Source organism: Leptonychotes weddellii, unplaced genomic scaffold, assembly GCF_054177405.1.
Source record: "Leptonychotes weddellii isolate Sample4059 unplaced genomic scaffold, ASM5417740v2 HiC_scaffold_7316, whole genome shotgun sequence".
NCBI classification, from domain to species: domain Eukaryota; kingdom Metazoa; phylum Chordata; class Mammalia; order Carnivora; family Phocidae; genus Leptonychotes; species Leptonychotes weddellii.
In genome coordinates, this window is record NW_028042968.1 from 1,706 (window position 1) to 9,281 (window position 7,576).

The 7,576-nt window shown below is 46.7% G+C and overlaps 1 long non-coding RNA gene across 1 annotated transcript; it reads right to left on the reverse strand.

The window, feature by feature from the left end:
• Window positions 1-522: 522 nt before the first annotated feature.
• Window positions 523-6,721, reverse strand: LOC145719808 (uncharacterized). The gene is made up of 2 exons (XR_014142620.1): window positions 5,256-6,721; window positions 523-3,821 (listed from the first exon to the last, which is right to left on the reverse strand). It is a non-coding gene; the product is annotated as an uncharacterized LOC145719808 (long non-coding RNA).
• Window positions 6,722-7,576: the final 855 nt, after the last annotated feature.

A 7,576-nucleotide genomic window follows, 5' to 3' on the forward strand; every position in this document is an offset into this window, starting at 1 on the left:
GACGTGAGCCAACCCCCCTGTCCAAACTGCAGATCTGTAAGCAATACAAAGGTTGTTTTAAGCCACTAAACTTTGGCTTATTGTTATGGGGCCATAGGTAACTGGAACACTCTCGGGCTCTCCCCCAGGGACAATACTCTGAATTTGACCAGTGTGGGGTGGCGGTGAGGAACCTCTGGTTTCAATTAATTACAGGCAAGTTACCTATTTTTCATTATTTACTATTTTTACAGGGCCATCTCATTCGAAATTAAGTTCAATGCTTATAAACTATCAGGAAATCGGCCCTAATGTGTTTTAGAAAGATTGGCATTTTTATGGGGCGCCTGGGTGGCTCAGTTGGTTAAACGACTGCCTTCGGCTCAGGTCATGATCCTGGAGTCCCGGGATCGAGTCCCGCATCGGGCTCCCTGCTCGGCAGGGAGTCTGCTTCTCCCTCTGACCCTCCTCCCTCTCATGCTCTCTGTATCTCATTCTCTCTGTCTCAAATAAATAAATAAAATCTTTAAAAAAAAAAAAGAAAGAAAGATTGGCATTTTTATAACTTTTCTTCTTTGCCATTTAATTCATTGAAAAGTTTGTCTCCTTAAATAGTTCTCAAGAATAGGTATTTTCCTGCAGATTCATCCTCTCCTGCGGAAGGCCAACTTCTAAGAGGGCCTGCAATGCCTACCCCCACCTGTCGTTGGTGTAATTTCCTTCCTTGAGGGTGGACCTGACCTTGTGACTGGCTTCTAATGAACAGAACATGGCAAAGGTGATGTGATGTCGCTCCCGTGATTAGATTACAGATACTGCGACTTCTGTCTTGCTAGCAGACTCTCTCAAGTGCCTTCTTGGCTTAAACACTTTGATGATACAGCTACCACACTGGAGAGAAGGATCCGAAGGCAGCCTCTGGCTAACAGCCAGTGAAGAACCGAAGCTCTCAGTCCGACAGCCCAGGAGAAAGGAATGAACCAGAAAGTGGCTCCTTCCCGGTTGAGCCAAGAGAGGAGACATCAGCCCTGGCTGGCATCTCCACTGCAGCCGCAGGAGGGACCCAGGGCAGGGCACCCAGCTAAGCCATGCCGGGACTCCTGACCCACAGAACCTGGGGGATAATACACGTGTTGTTCTAGCCACTAAGTCTTGGGGTAATTTGTTACGCAGCAGTAGACAACTAACACACCACCCCTCCTCTCATTGCCTGCCTGTCATCTCTTTTTCAGAATCCCCAGTCACTCTCAGCCTAAACATGTGCCCACATTGACCACACATACCAGGGCTCTTGCCCAAGCACGCGGGCCTGCGTCTAAGTCAAGGGAGTATTCAGTTCCACACTGGCCACGTGGCTTCTTTCCTGTGTGTCTCTATCTGTGGACAGGAACACTGACTCTCTTCATCACCCCTACGAATCTTCTCCCCTGGAGCCTGGGTTGGATTCAGGTAAAAGCCTCAGACACACGCTCCATCCCTGAATATTGCAAATTCATGCTCTCCCCCGCTGGGCCAGGCTGAGCTCAGACTCTGCAAAACATGTGGCTTCCTCAGGATGTACTGGCTCTTCCTGTGGCAGGAAGAATCATTTCCTCCGAGCCAAGGGCTTACTTTCATTTGAGCTCCGGCCTCTCCTTCTCTGGCAGTGCTGGACCTCAGATCAGAAACCACTTAACGCTCCTCAGCGTTGGCATCTGAGAAGTCTTGCCCAGTACAGTTGATTGATTGGAGCATCCAGAGGGCAGCAGGAGCAGAAGAGGATTTCTGGGCTGAGTTTCGTCGGAAGAAGAACATTTTAAGGCAGATGAATGGCAACTGGGGCCACTTGGGTATCTCTGCCTGGCCTCTCCACACCCACATCCACCCAATATATTGTGGGAGAACAGAAGTTGTTTTCCCCACAAAGGTTGCCTTCAAACCCCTGACCTTTCCTTTTGTCTTCACACATTACATTTTAAATTTGCATTCTGTAAACCAGAACCAAACACCACACACCCAGAAAAACAGACCTGTTTCCCAGGACTTTGGGGTTCACATCTTCCATGGTTTTCAGAGCCAAAGAAGATGTTTTCTAGATTCTGGGGCCAGGCATACTGAGTTACCACCCCACGTTACAAAGAAAGATTTAGCAAGGCTAGTTAGGTAACCACCCTGGAGACGGCAGACGGTGCGATCAGAGCCGAGTGGCCTCTCACCCTGGGGAGAGACTGCAGACAGTCTCCTTCTTGGAGAAACGTCCATGCACCTTGCTGTATGGGGACATGCTCTGAGTGAGTTTTCCTGTGAGAAATAAGAAAAATGGGAGGCACGCCCTTGTGTAAGTTCCTTCTTTTGAGTGTGGGCCTGACTTCGTGTCTTGCTTCTAACCAATGGAATGTGGCAAATGTGAAGAGATGTCACTTCCATGATTAGGTTACAAAAGACTGTGACTTCTGTCTTAATAGCAGTCTCTTTCAATTCCTGGCTTGCACGCTTGGATGACGCAAGCCGCCATGTTGGAGTATGTAGTACGGAGGCCCCTGAAATGCAGTAAAGCAGCATGGGCAACAGAAAATAACGGTTTCGGGAGAGGATGTATTGGCAGAACTGTGTGTTAATCTATGCATCCATTCCACAAATATTCACTGAGTAGCTACTAGGTGTCAGGCCCATCTTAGAAAGTGGCGCTCCAGAGGAGGGTAGGACATAGGGAGCCATCCTCTCAAATCAGGACCCATTCCGAATGATGCAGAGGCTTCAACATAAGGCACGGGAATCCATGCAATACGTAAGTTAGCATGGAAAAGTATTTTGAAAGATTAATCTCAGCTTTGGGGTGGTCTTTCTACGTATGATGTCAGGAACATAAAGCCATAAATAAAACACAAATAGAATGCTAAAAATAATCGCTCTTCATATAACAAAGGGTTAATTTTCCACATATATAAAGAACTCCTCAAAATCAATAAGAAAAACGACAATCTAGTTTAAAAATGGGCAAAGACGATGATGAGATAGTTCATAGAAAAGGTAAATCTAAGGTCTCTTAGACATAAAAAACCCACTCAAGCGCCCTCATCTTGAGAGAAAATGCCAGTGGTCTTCTACATACGTGCACTGTTTTCCACGACAACTTATGGTTCAGAGAAGGCAGGACACCACAACCTCACCAACTGCATACCCAAGGCCAGATGACATTTTCGCTTTTGGCTCCCCCTGCTATCACTTTTAGGCTCATGACCTCTTTATTTACTGTATCATCCATTTATTTATTCATTCGGAAGATTTTTCTTGTGGCCATAGTGTGTCTTGGCATTGAGCAAGATCTCGGGTTGCGTCAATGAGTAAGCTATGTTCCTTGTGCCGAGGGAACTAATATTATGAAATATTTCTTCCTGCAAGCAGAATTCATTGAGCACCCATCACGAGCAAAACCTTTTATATCTAAGTATAGGTTTTCACAAATGCTGTAAATGACCTTCCACCTTCCCGTCACCCCTATGTTGTAGCTAGCAATCTGAAGGACGGAGAAATTGGGTGACCTGGCCATTTCACAGTTTACGTGGATTCAAATCAGACCTAGGAGACTCAAAACCCCTTATTCTTCAGCATTTGCCAATACCGGATTAAACCTTGGCCTTGATTCACTCTGGACGATCCATACACGCCAGGGCTAGACCCAGGCCTGGATAGAAGCCATCCCACACAGGGAACCCAAACCAGGGCAGCCAGGGAGAATTATTCCCTAGTGTTTTCCTTTTACCCACTTTCCACCCAGCCGGCTGTCAGTACCTGCCCCTCTGGTATGCACAACTTCCTCGGGGTCCACTCCAGGCTGATTCCAGTCAAGGACTCTGCTGCTCCTGTCAATAAATTCAAGCAATATTTTTTATTCAGTGGATCCTTCAGCATCAACTTTTTCATTTGAGAATCCCATAAGAAAGGATAACAACTAATGGCATTTCTCTAGTGCTTTAGAGTTTACAAAGTGGTCTCACACACAGGATCCTAGTCAACCCACATCTGAGACACGAGGAACCTAAAGCTTAGAGGGAAAAGTTGTGGCCTGGGGGAAAGTTAAATCCAGAATTAGAACCCAAATCTTTAGGCTTTTCTGTAACAAAAAGTTACATGTTCCCATGGAAGAAGACCTGTAAGAGAGAGAAGTTTGGGGAACGATGTCAGGAGATTGGCAAGGTGTATGACAAGAGGGCATGAGGGGTTCTGTAGAAAAGGGGGAATTTTATAAGTTAGACATTTTGCGGGAGAATGAATGAAAAACTAAGTACGGAGGGAGGAAATATCAAGACACATGTGTAAAATGACGGGAGGGAGAGATGAGATTATAAAAGAGAGAACGAGGACACGGTTCTCAGAGACTCATCTACACTGATCAAGAAAGGGGGCCAGGAGCTCTCTATTGACGTGTCCAGAACAGAGCATAAACGTTTGGAAGTGGGTAAGCTAGACCTCGGACCAATTCTGCCTTATTAACCACGTGCCATCAGGCCACTCTCTTAATCTATCACTTAGTGTCTTCGATTATGAAACAGACGTCATTCCGAAGGTCAGCGCCGAAGATCAAGTTCTAGAACGTCCATTAAAATACTTTGTGAGCAATCAAACATGTGTGTCAGGATTCTAATCACAATTTCCCTGAAAAATCCTCCTAATTCCTTTCCAACTCATTCATGTAAACATCTCATTTAAAATCCACTGCATGGGGTGCCTGGGTGGCTCAGATGGTTAAGCGTCTGCCTTCGGCTCAGGTCATGATCCCAGGGTCCTGGGATCAAGCCCTGCATCGGGCTCCCTGCTCAGTGGGGAGCCTGCTTCTCCCTTTGCCTCTCTCTCTCTTTCTGTCTCTTATGAATAAATAAATAAAATCTTTAAAACAAAAATCCACTGCATGGATCTTGTGGCAGTTTATTCCACTACACTAGAGTTAGCTTCCTCAGAAGCCCTTGCCCTGCATGCTTTGGGGTTAGAGTTGGCCAGGAAAGCACTTGGCATGAGATTTGGTTGGCGGAAGTGAAGCAGTTGTAGAAGGTCCGGTTCTTTTTTTTTTTTTAAGATTTATTTATTTATTTGGGAAAGAGAGCATGTGAACGGGGGGCGGGCGCAGAGGGAGAGCGAGAATCCTCAAGCAGAGTCCCCACTGAGCGCGGAGCCTGATGTGGGGCTCGATCCCAGGACCCTGAGATCATGACCTAGGCCGAAATCAACAGCCTGACCCTTAACTGACTGAGCCCCACCCCAGGTGCCCCAAGGTCTGATTCTTATAAGCAATCCCTTACCCCAGCATCCTCAGAGCGGTTCTGCTTCCCTGGCTGAATTCAGACGGATAGACAGCGCTGGTATGGTGCGTGGTTCCAGGGAACAGAATCTGAAGGATAGGAATCCGGACCGGTTCTCTGATGTGACCAGGTTCAACTGCATTCACGCCCCTGTTTCTGATGGTGGAGGAGACAATGGTTGTCTGTGGCGGGCCATGGCACACCGGTGACTAAAGTTATTATTGCCTGTTGTAGGGTAATGTCTGACGTTAAGCATTGATTGCCAAGGCCTCCATTTCAAAAGACATCCACGCCAGATAAACATATTGAAAGCTGCATGACATAGCTACTAGTAAAATAAGCAGGTAAGGAACTAGGCACCCCCACACCCATGAAGTTCTCCTTTCCGCAGACACTGGGTGGCCATGAAAACTGGCATTCCTTGGGGCGCCTGGGTGCCTCAGTCGGTTGAGCATCCGACTCTTGGTTCTGGCTCAAGTCATGATCTCAGGGTCGCAAGATCGAGCCCCGTGTTGGGCTCCCTGCTCAGCGCAGAGTCAGCTTGAAGATTCTCTCCCTCTGTCCCTTCCCTCGTGCGCGCACTCTCTCTCTCTTCCACTCAAATAAATACATCTTTAAAAAAAAAAGAACAACTGATGCTTCTTGAGTGACCCTGCCCCCAGTCTCCTGTGCCCTGATTCCCACTCTTATGCTTCAAATTAGCCAATATAGAGTGACCTTGTGAAACCCCAGAGACCCCATCCTCAGACCCTAATAAAGGCAGAGCCCCAGGTCTGTGTTCTCTCTCTCTGTCTGTGACCTTGCTCTGCGGCCCCGGCATGCTGAGACTTGTGAGTAATTAGTCTTGTTTTTCAAAATGCTCCGATGGTTTTCCCCAAAGTGCATCCTGAAATAAAAGCAAGAACAAGATCCAGTCCAGCCACAACATTGGCCCTGCTGGGGGAAATGTCTGGGGCTCCCTACAAGTAATATGAGCCTGGCGAGGGCCTCAGGTGTTCCTAGCTGAGAACATTACCTTCAACAGGCTGGGACCAACACGACACCTGCAATCAAGATACCTACTGAAGCGTCTCTGAGGTAAGGTTCTAGATGACCAACCACATAGTTGCTGCCATAGATCATTTTAGTGAAAATTTAAAAGGTTGCTTGGTTGGTTGGTTGGTTGCTTTGAAGTACAGAAAGAAGATGAGCTCAGAGCTTCCAATTCTCAGCTCAAAGTCAAGGTAAGGGGCAGAAAGCTTTTACAACTGTCCTAAAAGGATCCCTTATCTCCCTCCGTCACTGAGTTGAGATTTCTGAAAACTAAACCCAAAGTCTAATCCTGTGGATGGCTGGATTATAACACAGATCAAATCCCCAACTTTGCACCGTCTCACGTTAAGGCAAAGGCATCTCAGAGATTTGAAAATCCAGGGGTTATAAGAAAACAGCTGGTTGACTCGGGGATATGTAGGGGCTGTAGTTGAGTTATATGAGAGGGAAGAGTAAGATACAGAATGTTGGTGAATAGCGGGGTGATTCTATTTAATCCTCAGGGCCTAGAACCCTGAAGAGTGGTCCCCATGAGCAGGGGGTGGCTTGGCCAAGCTTTTGGAGAGGACAGTGAGAAGCCACGTGATGCTGGCATGTAGTTTGGGGTTCAAGTCTCGGGTACCTGTCATATGTGTGGAGCAAGAACTGATACTACCATCATTTGAGGCAGTTGTTGGTAAGAACTTGTGTATTTTGAAAGCAACAACATCAGAAACACTCCTAGCATAAAACGGACAACTTGATTACTAGTAACTTGATGGCTTTACAAACATTTTCTTCTTAAAGTTCACAGCAGCTGAGCTAGGAATCAAACCTGTGCCTAAGCCCAGACACACAGATGTGAATATCACTGCCCTTCATCTCCTGAGATGGCATTAAAACAAATTTACTTAAAGACGTACAAAAATACACTAATTAATTAAAAATTTAAATGACAAACATTAATCTTGGAACTATAATTTGCAAAGACAGGCTGAAAAAAGAGGAAACCTAAAAAGAGATATAAACCCCCGAAGAAATCTTAAAAGTAATCTAAGAGGTACTATTTTCACACCACAGACAATAAGGCAGCAGGCCCAACCACCTTGACCATCAAGTTGCATGAAATGTGCTGGGGAGGGGCGCCTGGGTGGCTCAGTCAGTTAAGCGTCTGCCTTCGGCTCAGGTCATGATCCCGGGGTCCTGGGATCGAGCCCCGCATTGGGCTCCCTGCTCGGCGGGAAGCCTGCTTTTCCCTCTCCCACTCCCCCTGCTTGTGTTCCCTCTCTCTGTGTGTCTCTGTCAAATAA